Source organism: Bufo gargarizans, chromosome 1 (assembly GCF_014858855.1).
Source record: "Bufo gargarizans isolate SCDJY-AF-19 chromosome 1, ASM1485885v1, whole genome shotgun sequence".
Classification (NCBI taxonomy): domain Eukaryota; kingdom Metazoa; phylum Chordata; class Amphibia; order Anura; family Bufonidae; genus Bufo; species Bufo gargarizans.
The window spans coordinates 567,951,294-567,964,862 of NC_058080.1; positions in this window are offsets into that span (position 1 = coordinate 567,951,294).

Here is a 13,569-nt window from a genome sequence, read left to right on the forward strand (position 1 = left end):
CAGTGGTTGGAACCAAAGATCTCAAATTTGGACTCATCAGACCAAAGCACAGATTTCCACTGGTCTAATGTCCATTCCTTGTGTTCTTTAGCCCAAACAAGTCTCTTCTGCTTGTTGCCTGTCCTTAGCAGTGGTTTCCTAGCAGATATTCTACCATGAAGGCCTGATTTACACAGTTTCCTCTTAACAGTTGTTCTAGAGGTGTGTCTGCTGCTAGAACTCTTTGTGGCATTGACCTGGTCTCTAATCTGAGCTGCTGTTAACCTGCGATTTCTGAGGCTGGTGACTCGGATGAACTTATCCTCTGCAGCAGAGGTGACTCTTGGTCTTCCTTTCCTGGGGCGGTCTGCATGTGAGCCAGTTTCTTTGTAGCGCTTGATGGTTTTTGTGACTGCATTTGTGGACACTTTCAAAGTTTTCACAATTTTTCGGACTGACTAACCTTCATTTCTTAACCCCTTAAGGACTCAGCCCTATTTCACCTTAAGGACTTGGCCATTTTTTGCAAATCTGACCAGTGTCACTTTAATTGCTCATAACTGTAAAACACTTTGACTTATCCAGGCCATTCTGAGATTGTTTTTTCGTCACATATTGTACTTCATGACACTGGTAAAATGAAGTAAAAAATAATAATTTTTTTGCATAAAAAAATACCAAATTTACCAAATATTTGGAAAAATTCGCAAATTTCAAAGTTTCAGTTTCTCTACTTCTGTAATACATAGTAATACCCCTAAAAATTGTGATGACTTTACATTCCCCATATGTCTACTTCATGTTTGAATTATTTTGGGAGTGATATTTTATTTTTTAAAGATGTTACAAGGCTTAGAAATTTAGAAGCAAATCTTGAAATTTTTCTGAAATTTACAAAAACCCAATTTTTAGGGACCACTACAGGTCTGAAGTCACTTTGCGAGGCTTACATAATAGAAACCGCACAAGAATGACCCCATTCTATAAACTACACCCCTCAACTTCGTTACCCCTTTAGGTGTTGCACAAGAGTTATTGGCAAATGGGGATGAAATTTGAGAATTTCATTTTTTTGCCTAATTTTCCATTTTAACCCATTTTTTCCACTAACAAAGCAAGGGTTAACAGCCAAACAAGACTGTATCTTTATTGCCCTGACTCTGCCGTTTACAGAAACACCCCATATGTGGCCGTAAACTACTGTACGGGCACACAGTAGGGCGTAGAGGGAAAGGTGCGCTGTATGGTTTTTGGAAGCTAGATTTTGGTGGACAGGTTTTTTGATACCATGTCCCATTTGAAGCCCCCCTGATGCACCCCTAGAGTAGAAACTCCAAAAAAGTGACCCCATCTAAGAAAGTACACTCCTCAAGGTATTCAAAACTGATTTTACAAACTTTGTTAACCCTTTAGGTGTTGCACAAGATTTAATGGAAAATAGAGATACAATTTCAAAATTTCACTTTTTTGGCAGATTTTCCATTTTAATATTTTTTTTCCAGTTACAAAGCAAGGGTTAACAGCCAAACAAAACTCATTATTTATGGCCCTGATTCTGTAGTTTACAGAAACACCTCATATGTGGTCGTGAACTGCTGAACGGGCACACGGCAGGGAGCAGAAGGAAAGGAATGCCTTACGGTTTTTGGAAGGCAGATTTTGCTGGACTGTTTTTTTTACATCATGTCCCATTTGAAGCCCCCCTGATGCACCCCCAGAGTAGAAACTCCCAAAAAGTGACCCCATTTTAGAAACTACGGGATAGGGTGGCAGTTTTGTTGGTACTAGTTTAGGGTACATATGACACTTTTTGTGCGGCAAGGTAACAAGAAATAGCTTTTTTGGCACATTTTTTTTGTTATTTACAACATTCATCTGACAGGTTAGATCATGTGGTAATTTTATAGAGCAGGTTGTCACGGACGCGGTGATACCTAATATGTATACAATTTTTTTTCTTTATGTAAGTTCTATACAATGACTTCATTTTTAAAACCCCAAAAATGTTTTAGTGTCTCCAGTCTAAGAGCCATAGTTTTTTCAGTTTTTGGGCAATTATCTTAAGTAGGGTCTAATTTTTTGCGGGATGAGATGACGGTTTGATTGGCACTATTTTGGGGTGCACATGAATTTTTGATCGCTTGCTATTACACTTTTTGTGACGTAAGATGAAAAAAGTGGCTTTTTTTACACCATTTTTATTTTTTTATGGTGGTCATCTGAGGGGTTAGGTCATGTGACATTTTTATAGAGCCGGTCGATAAGGACGCGGCAATACCTAATATGTATACTTTATTTTTATTTATGTAAGTTTTACACAATGATTTCATTTTTGAAACAAAAGAAATCATGTTTTAGTGTTTCCATAGTCTAAGAGCCATAGTTTTTTTAGTTTTCCGGCAATTATTTTGGGTAGGGTATGATTTTTGCGGGATGAGATGACTGTTTGATTGGTACTATTTTGGCGTACATGCGACTTTTTTGATCACTTTTATTACCTTTTTTGGAAAGTAAGGTGGGCAAAATTTAAATTTTCTCATAGTTTTTATTTTTTTATTTTTATGGCATTCACCATGCGGGGAAAGTAACATGACCGTTTTATAGATCAGGTCGTTACGGACGCGGCGACACCTAATATGTGTAGTGTATTTTATTTTTTTAATTTTTATTCAGTGATAAATGTGTTTTTTTTATCTTAACTTTTTTCACTTTTTTTTACATTTTTTTGACCCAGACCCCCTTGGTTCTTGAAGATCCAGTGGGTCTGATGTCTGTATAATACAGTACAGTACACTATAAAGGGTACTGTACTGTATTTTACTTTACACTTTGTCTGAACAGATCTATGCCTTTAGCACAGATCTGTTCAGCACCATGGACAGCAGGATGCCTGAGAAGGCGTCCTGTTGCCATGGGAACCTTCCCCATCTGCCACAACTTCGCAGACGGGGAAGGGTAAGGACCGGGCTGTCGGGGGGCTCTCTCCTTCTCCATTGGGGGGCTGCAGAGGCACAGCAGGCCCCCGTTGGGAGAGGGAGGGATATCCCTGACCCTGACAGTTAACCTTTTCCATACAGCGGTCCGTACGGACCGCGGTATGGAAAGGGTTAAACGGCTGACATCTGCACAGATGTCAGCCGTTTATACCAGAGTGTAAGCAATGTGCTGACACTCTGGTATAACCACTTGCCACCAATGAATTTTCAGGAGGAGGCGGGCGGGGGATCAAGATCCCGCCTGCTGCACTGCCCGCCTCCCGCACCGCCCCCACCGCCCACAACCCCCCCTGCACCACCCGCCGGCAGAAATCATGCAGGGGTGCAGGGGGGGTGCAAAATCGACATTTTGGGAATTTTAAAGTTTCTGATCCCGGGGAATTGACCTGCGGTTTGCGGCGATCGCCGATACGAGGGGGTCACATGACCCCCCCTGGCGTTGTGAAAGGATGCCGGCTGAATTATTTCAGCCGTCATCCCGTTCCGATTAACCCCCGCGGCGCCGGAATCTCGATTTAAAGTTAGGATGTACCGGTACGCCCTGAGTCCTTAAGGACTCGGGAATAAGGACATACCGGTACGCCCTACGTCCTTAAGGGGTTAAAGTAATGATGGCCACTCGTTTTTCTTTACTTAGCTGCTTTTTTCTTGCCATAATACAAATTCTAACAGTCTATTCAGTAGGACTATCAGCTGTGTATCCACCTGACTTCTCCACAACGCAACTGATGGTCTCAACCCCATTTATAAGGCAAGAAATCCCACTTATTAAATCTGACAGGGCACACCTGTGAAGTGAAAACCATTTCAGGTGACTACCTTTCGAAGCTCATCAAGAGAATGCCAAGAGTGTGCAAAGCAGTAATCAAAGCAAAAGGTGGCTACTTTGAAGAACCTAGAATATGACATATTTTCAGTTGTTTCACACTTTTTGTTATGTATATAATTCCACATGTGTTAATTCATAGTTTTGATGCCTTCAGTGTGAATCTACAATTATCATAGTCATGAAAATAAAGAAAACTCTTTGAATGAGAAGGTGTGTCCAAACTTTTGGTCTGTACTGTATATATATATATATATATATATATATATTTATAAAATAGCTTGTGATATCTTGTGATTTATGACAAAGCCTTGCTTGTGCACAGAGCTGTACTGCGTTATAGGGAGTTCCTATGGATTAAGCACTGCATCTGTATAATACATAATAATAGTATAATATTCAGTATACAGTAGGGACTTACAGAGCTCTAGGGGTGATGTATTATGGATTTCTGTACATCATCAATCTGTAATATGGTTGTGTGCAAATGTTTATTTGCATCTAAATGCAAAATTTCCCGTCCAATGTCGCCATTTTTCTATAGTAATGCCATGGTCGGCTTTCTGAAATGTTTTATAATATTATTCATTTGTGTACTAGTAAACTGTTATGTATTAGTAGTGTTGAGCGTGAATATTCGAATAGCCAATTTTTATTGCGAATATCTAGAATATAGTGCTAATATCCAATATTCTGCATTTTTTTCCATCTGAACACGATATCTCTCTGCTTCCTGCTTGTTGGCTAATGAGAAGGAAGCAGTGTCAAGTTCATATCAATACTTAGTGCACTAATCAGTAATGTGTAGTCATCACTGCCGATTAGCACAATCACACTTGATTCTATCTGCATATAAAGCTATTGTAATGTTTCGCAGTGCCAACCAGTTTCCAACCAGTTAGCAGCTTGAAAAATGTAGCCATAGTGACCCACGGCTGTATTTCGCGTTACAAATTCGCATTATGCGATTTTCACATTGCTGTTTTTTCGCATTCAATAAAATAATCTCAAATTCTTGAAATTCGCAAATATATGACGAATATTCTACAAAATATTTGTGAAATATTGCAAATTCGAATATAGCCCCTGCCGCTCATCACTACATATTAGCAGTGAGATATTCTTTTAAAAAATCCATGAGCATAACGCTATATGAACCAGCAAATATTGACTGCATAGATGCTTCTAGTGACATCTGAAATCACCTTCTGTAAAAGAATTCTCAGCAAAGCCCTCGTAATATTCCTCGCATGGCCTTGTATTGATATAACGCATGACAGAGTGGTTTTCCAACAGTACAAGCAGCCATATCATTGAGTGAACGTATCAAGATAATCCATCTATCCTACTGCATTATTATGGTGTTCTATATAACCCGGAGGCAACATTAAATGAAAAGGCAGTGACATTAGATGGTAATCGTTTCGTGACTAATGTCTGGATCCAAACACTTGTGCAACTTCATATTTTATAGTGAATTAATTGTCCCACCAGCCTGCCTCACAGACCTTTAGTTCCTCCTCATTAATACTTTGCCTTGAAATAGAACCAGCACTGGGGGGGAGAAGCTTTGGAATAAAATAAAGAGACTTAACATACAAGGTGATGACCTTATTTAAAACCTATCCATCTATGTGTCAAGCAAGAGATGGCGGAACGATAGAACATCATGGAAAAGTAGTTGTTCTGCTAATAATGTAACAATGTAAACAACGGCATGGACAATAGAGATCTGCAGAAGATTGTCCAGTGAATGTCATTGACCAGTTATCGGCATGGATCAATATGCCAATCAATCGCCAGAAGGGAAAATGCATCATAAATAGATATAATGGCTGCACAGAATATATATTCAATGCGACAAGTTGCCATTTATATAGAATAAGAAGTGGTCTAAATGACACTGAATGTTTATAGAATACAATCTAGTGAAACCACAATTGCACTGTAAGATGCTTTAGCATTTTAATAGCTTAGTATAAATTCTTATAATTCCCTTTTAATTCATGCAATGAATGCACTGCCCCAAATGATGTCCTCAAATTACCCAGTTTATATATCTCTTTAGCTTGTAATGCATTCGTAATAAGCTTATAAAATAAAGGGAAATGTTTTACCTAGAGGACTGTCAGGCGAGCATAAAAACATATTATTGCTATACTGTGTATGCTGTGACTAGCTTACAATTTTACTTTTAGTGTGCATTAACAGTTAGTTCAGAGGTAAGGTATTATTGTACACAGTATAGCTGTGGGAACATTTTGTTTCATGATACGATAAAATGAAATTAGTATTTAAGAGCATTGTTATAGTCGTGAGGCAGAATTTATATTAATGGAAACTAGATCAACTTTATTATTTTATTATGGTATGTTGATTGTGTAAAAAGACAGAATTATCGATTAGTATCAATGACCCAATCCCTAGATACAGCAGCAATCGATTATTTAAGGAGGATGGCAAAATCCCTCAGCTTGGCTAAAAAATATTGTGAGGTGTCAAAGGCATCTGTCAACCATTGATACATTCAGCCAAGACAAACAAGCCTGTTCATAGGCAAGTAAAATGTAGTACACATTTCATATACAAAGGATTTAAACAGAAAATGCAATGGTAAGTTAGGGTGGGTTCACATCAAATTTTGCCATCTATTTAAAGGGGTTATCCCATGACTAATGTTAAAAATCAGATATCACATAGTGCATGGCATTCTCTTCCTAACAAAGCTAGAAACAGCCCTGTACCTCACAAGGATCCAGAGATTTTCCCATTCTTTGCTCTGCTAGATTTATATCAAGCTGGCAGCTCAGGGGAGTGTCTTTTCTGTTGCAGCTAAGGGGGCGTGTCTCAGCTCTCCCTATCACAGCTCAGGAGGCAGCTGAAGGATTAAACTGAGAATGTGCGGTCCTCTCAGTGAGCAGGTCAAAGAAAAAAGAAAAAAACAAACAGCAGGTGGCGCCATACAGATACATCTTATTCAATAACTTAGTGGCTATGCTAAATTTTAATTACAAGCAATTACAAACGTATTCAGATCCAGGTGCTGGTTTGAAAACTGTTGAATATCTTTTGTGGGACAACCTCTTTAATAGATACATTGTAAAAAAAAAAAGGATTCAAAAGCACTGCAGAGTCTAGTAAAAAAAAACATATGCGTTAATGTATTGTAACAATTCGGGGTCACTTAGCTTTCCAGGATCGCCGTTTTCTCAGCTTAAACGTTTGGCACACCTCAAGAAGCCACTCCAACACTGCAGATTTGGGCCATGACCAGCTTTATTGTCACTTTTATAGGCATCACAACATAACCCATAAACATAAATCTACGGTCGTCTGGCCACTAATTATACAGTAGTTTTCCCTCTCTATTGGGATCTGAGTCTACCCCAAATCTCCCCAAAACACAACTCAGTGCTTACCCCACATAGGGTTAGAGGGTCATGGCTCCCACAGGCCTTGGTGTAGCCTGATCCTTCCCCAGATGGGGAGCCCTGATTGAGGAGTAGTGATGGATGAACATCGGCTTGGACGATTCACGGTTGAGATCATGTTGCGGTGGCCCCATTCACTTTAATGGCAGGCAAACATAAAAAACCTTCAGGTTATATTTGCAGCCACCAAATACTTACAAGAAGTGGACAAATTGTCCCACAACATGGACATTGACATACCAGAGGGGGATCAATGACAAAAATTCCCACAAAAAATATGTATTTTATTCAGGGGCTAATTTTCATGCATCTTAAAGGGAAACTCTCAAAAATGTGCCATGCTAGAGCCTAGAAAATTTATATTTTAGGCCACAGGAGTACATGCCCCAAACATTAGGCATTCACCGGACAGAAAACATGAAGTGATTATGTGGCTGGAGGTATATTAGATGCTCTTTGAATATCAATTTTACTGCAGGCCAGTGCAAATACATGTCAAATACATATGTTTAAAAGAACTAAAAATATAAAATTTTATTAAAAACATAGCTAACGAAATCCCCCCTCTTGAATAAACCGCAAATGATAATAGGTTGCGTTAGATAACACGTGGTCGTCACAGGTGTTGAATTCCTCCGTGGCCCCAACAATTAGGCATCCACCATACAGAAAAGATCAAGTGATTATGTGGCCTGAGGTATATTAGATGGGCAATGGATATCAATTTAACAAAATCCCCCCTCTTGAAAAACAAACAAATGATAATAGTTCAAATTCGATAACACAGTCATCACAGGTGTTGAATTCCTCCGAGGTCCCAAACATTAGGCATTCACCGGACAGAAAAGGCCTTTTATGCCGTTGTATTTACATAAGACAGGGACCATTATTTGTTTTGGGTGGTGGCGGATATGTGTGTGCTAGCATGAGGAAATTCAATTAAACGTGGTCGTCACAGGTGTTGAATTCCTCCGAGATCCAAGCCTCATTCATTTTTAGAAATGTGCGGCAGTCCACACTGTCGTGAGCTAGGCGAGTACGCTTATCGGTCACGATCAGCCCCTGCTGCGCTGAATGTCCTTTCGGATAGGACACTGGACGAGGGGCAAGCCAAGAGTTCCATGGCAAATTGTGCCAGCTGTGGCCACAGGTCAAGCCTGAACACACAGTAGTCCAGGGGTTCCTCGCTTCTCAGAGCATCCAAATTAAAGCCTGCTCTTCTTGCTCCTCCTCCTCTCCCCAGGCACCATCCTCTTCTGACTCCTCTTCAGACTCCTGCTGACTTGTCTCAGATGGAGTAGACCCCCTGGGAGTTCATTCAGCATTGCGACTTCCTCATCTTCCTGCTCCTCGACGGCTTGATCAATGATATAATGCAATGCACGCTCCAGAAAGAAGGCGTACGGTACGATGTCACTGATTGCGCCCTGGCTGCGACTGACCAATTTGGTGATCTCATCAAATGGGCGCAGAAGTCTGCAAGCGTCGCACCCCTACCACCCCTGCGGAATGGCCTGCCTCTTCCTCTGCCTGTCATTTTCACCCTGTGACAAAGTCCCTATAGAAGAGCAGTATTTGTGGAAGCAGGTATATAGAACCCCTTAATGGGTATTTTCTGGAAGCAGGTATATCAAACCTCTTAAGTTTATTTTGGGGCAACAGGTATATCACACTAGTTGCAATTAGTTGTTCCAATAGCTTTTGTCCTTCTGAATAGCTGCCATACCTCAGCAGAACCGCACACAAATGCTGCACAATACAAATGCACTATATATAAATTATATTATAGGTATATCGCACCCCTGCCTCAATCAGTTCTTTTGGGGGGCAACTGGTATATCACACCAGTTGAAATTAGTTGTTCCAATAGTGTTTGTCCCTCTGTATAGCTATAGTATCTCAGCAGAACCGCACACAAATGCTGCACATGCACTATATATGAACTATATTATAGGTATATCACACCTCTGCCTCAATCAGTTTTTTTGGGGGGAAACTGGTATATCACACTAGTTGCAATTAGTTGTTCAAATAGCGTTTTTCCCTCTGTATAGCTACGGTATCTCAGCAGAACCTCACACAAATGCTGCACAATACAAATGCACTATATAGAAAGTATATTATAGGTATATCACACCTCTTCCTCAATCAGTTTTTTTGGGGGGGCAACTGGTATATCACACCAGTTGCAATTAGTTATTCCAATAGCATTTGTCCCTCTATATAGCTGCGGTATCTCAGCAGAACCTCACACAAATGCTGCACAATACACATGCACTATATAGAAAGTATATTATTGGTATATCACACCCCTGCCTCATTCAGTTTTTTGGGGGGTAAACTGGTATATCACACCAGCTGCAATTAGTTGTTCCAATAGCGTTTGGCCCTCTGTATAGCTACGGTAGCACACCTACCAATAGCACACCTATACTAGTCCTTAAAAGGACTTTTGTGGCCCTATTAGATAGCATTTGGTGTCTCTAACAGTCTGTCCCTGCTCCACACAGAAACCTCTCCCTACACTGGCAAAAGACTGAATGTAAAATGGGGCCAGATCGGGTTTATTTATAGGGCAGGGGGTGTGTCCATGTGCTGAAACGTCTCAATTGGCTGTCCTGTCCCACCTGATGGATGTGTCATGGGTCAAAGTTCGGCACAATGCAAAAAAATATGGTGCCGGCGGACTTTGCCATATGTTCGCCTGTTCGGCGAACTAGCAAGGTTTGCGGCGAAAAGACCGCCAGGCGAACCACAAGGCCATCTCTATTGAGGAGCCCAGCCCATCTTTACCTGAGCTCCTCATTTATCCTCCTATTTATCTCTCATTAACAGCCTTGCTGATACACACGGAGGAATACACTATTTTCCCAGCTGTTCTTGTTCTCACCTAGCTTCCTCTGGGTGAGATATACCATTTTAATGGCCCTCATATGGCTTACTGGCAGCTCCACTGCCACAGTATACATTTTTTTTTTACAACAGAACTCTTTGGTGAATGGATGCCACTGTATGCCTTCACTCTGAGGCATCCATTAACATATACATTTTTCTTTATAATAAATGGATGACGAAAATGTGGTGTCAACCCACCCTTACATGTCAAATCTATCCATTGGTTTCCACTCACTACCCTCAGATACCAGCAGATGACCCACTTCCATCTGTCTGCTGCCAGAATCCATTTTACATCTGGCTGTATATTCTGTGACCTTGTCTGATGTTAATAATTTGGTGTAACCAGGGGTTTAGCTATATGGGGTACATAGGCAGGCCCTGGTGCCTGAGGGTGTGCAAATAGCTCTCTGCCAGTTGAGACACTAATATTATAAATTGTAAATAGTAGCTGAATGGCATGTGGTGTGGGATTTTGCACTGGGACCTAGGTTAAAGGGCTGTTTTACTGGATTATTATGGTTTTAACATATTCTCATGTACTTGCTTACCTCGTGTACATCTTCCCCATGCTCTTTTGTATGCTCCTGACCTGTTTTCACTATGTAATCAAATCACTCTGGTTTGTTTCTGTATGTAGCTCTTTCTGGTTGCTGCTGGGAACGATGTTGTCCGAGTAGTACACCACTTTTACAGACAATGATACGCACAAAACCGAAGATAAAACCATTTTAGAGGAAATATTAGGAAACATTCTTTCCTGTATATTTACTTGTATATAAAGTGCAAGTGCTTCCAAAAATTACAAGGAAGAGGCACTCCGATACAACCTGTATATCACATAATGGAGGGCCTCATTCACATTGTGGTACAATTGTTCAGGTGGTGGGACTCCTACACTCATAAAGCCTATGCACTAAGTGAAATGGCTGCCAAAAATTACAAGGAACCGGCATTCCAATACACCCTTTGTACACATAAAGGAGGGCATCATACACCCTTGAAAAATTATGATTGATGGCCTGCTGGTGACCCTCGAAAACATTAGGAGCAAGGGCCTGCTGGTGACCCTCTAAAACATTAGGGGTGAGGGCCTGCTGCTGAGCTGACCATCTAAAACATTAGGGGCAAGAGCCTGCTGCTTGCCTAATCATTGAAAAAATTATGGACGAGGGCCTGCTGGTGAGATGACCCTCAAAAAGATTGTAGGTGAGGGGCTGCTGGTGAACTGACCCTGTAAAACATTATGGTTGAGGGCCTGCTGGTGAGCTGACCCTCTAAAACATTATATGCGAAGGCCTGCTGGTGAGCTGACCTTGTAAAATATTGTGGTTGAGGGCCTGCTGGTGAAATGATCCTTTAAAAGATTTTGGTTGAGGGCCTGATGGTGAGCTGACATTCTAAAACATTACATGCTAAAACATTATATGTGAGGGCCTGCCAGTGACCTGACCCTTTAAAAGATTGTAGGTAAGGGCCTGCAGGTGAGCTGACCCTCTAAAAAATTGTAGGTGAGGACCTGCTGGTGAGCTGACCCTCTAAAAGATTGTAGGTGAGGGCCTGCAGGCGAGCTGACTCTCTGAAAAATTTGTAGGTGAGAGCCTGCTGGTGAGCAGACCCTTTAAAAGATTGTAGGTGAGGGCCTGCTGGAGAGCTGACCCTGTAAAACCCTATGGTTGAGAGCCTGCTGGTGAGCTGACCCTCAAAAACATTATATGTGAGGTCCTGCAGGTGAGCTGACCCTCTAAAAGATTGTAGGTAAGGGCCTGCTGGTGAGCTGACCCTCTAAAAGATTGTAGGTGAGGGCCTGCAGGCGAGCTGACTCTCTGAAAAATTTGTAGGTGAGAGCCTGCTGGTGAGCTGACCCTTTAAAAGATTGTAGGTGAGGGCCTGCTGGAGAGCTGACCCTGTAAAACCCTATGGTTGAGGGCCTGCAGGTGAGCTGACCCTCAAAAACATTATATGTGAGGTCCTGCAGGTGAGCTGACCCTGTAAAAGATTTTAGGTGAAAGCCTGCTGGTGAGCTGACCCTTTAAAAGATTGTAGGTGAGGGCCTGCTGGAGAGCTGACCCTGTAAAACCCTATGGTTGAGGGTCTGCTGGTGAGCTGACCCTCAAAAACATTATATGTGAGGTCCTGCAGGTGAGCTGACCCTCTAAAAGATTGTAGGTAAGGGCCTGCAGGTGAGCTAACCCTCTAAAAAATTACATGCGAGGGCCAGCAGGTGATCTGGCCCTCTAAAAGATTGTAGGTGAGGGCCTGCTTGCGAGCTGACCCTCTAAAACATTACATGTGAGGGCCTGCAGGTGAGCTGACCCTCTAAAACATTACATGTGAGGGCCTGCAGGTCAGCTGACCCTCTAAAACATTACATGTGAGGGCCTGCAGGTCAGCTGACCCTCTAAAACATTACATGTGAGGGCCTGCAGGTGAGATGACCCTCTAAAAGATTGTAGGTGAGGGCCTGCAGGTCAGCTGACCCTCTAAAACATTATATGTGAGGGCCTGCAGGTGAGCTGACCCTCTAAAACATTACATGTGAGGGCCTGCAGGTCAGCTGACCCTCTAAAACATTACATGCTAGGGCCTGCAGGTCAGCTGACCCTCTAAAACATTACATGCTAGGGCCTGCAGGTCAGCTGACCCTCTAAAACATTACATGTGAGGGCCTGCAGGTGAGCTGACCCTCTAAAACATTATATGCGAGGGCCTGCAGGTCAGCTGACCCTCTAAAACATTATATGTGAGGGCCTGCAGGTGAGCTGACCCTCTAAAACATTATATGCGAGGGCCTGCAGGTCAGCTGACCCTCTAAAACATTACATGTGAGGGCCTGCAGGTGAGATGACCCTCTAAAAGATTGTAGGTGAGGGCCTGCAGGTGAGCTGACCCTCTAAAACATTACATGTGAGGGCCTGCAGGTGAGCTGACCCTCTAAAACATTACATGTGAGGGCCTGCAGGTCAGCTGACCCTCTAAAACATTATATGCTAGGGCCTGCAGGTCAGCTGACCCTCTAAAACATTACATGTGAGGGCCTGCAGGTGAGCTGACCCTCTAAAACATTATATGCGAGGGCCTGCAGGTCAGCTGACCCTCTAAAACATTACATGTGAGGGCCTGCAGGTGAGCTGGCCCTCTAAAAGATTGTAGGTGAGGGCCTGCTGGTGAGCTGACCCTCTAACACATTAGGAGCGAGGGCAGAACAATAAGCATGTTGATATGATGGAAGAGGAGGAGGAGGAGGACGAGAAAATGAAGATTGAACCATATACCCCTTTTTGTGGTGGAAGGGGTGCATGGGAATACAGTGTTTTCAGTACATTATAAAAAAAACGCATTTAAAGTGCTTTTATGTTCAGATGCTTTCCTCTGGTGGAGTAGAGAAGTCAGGGGCAATCCAGGCCTTGTTCATTTTTATAAGAGTGAACCTGTCAGTATT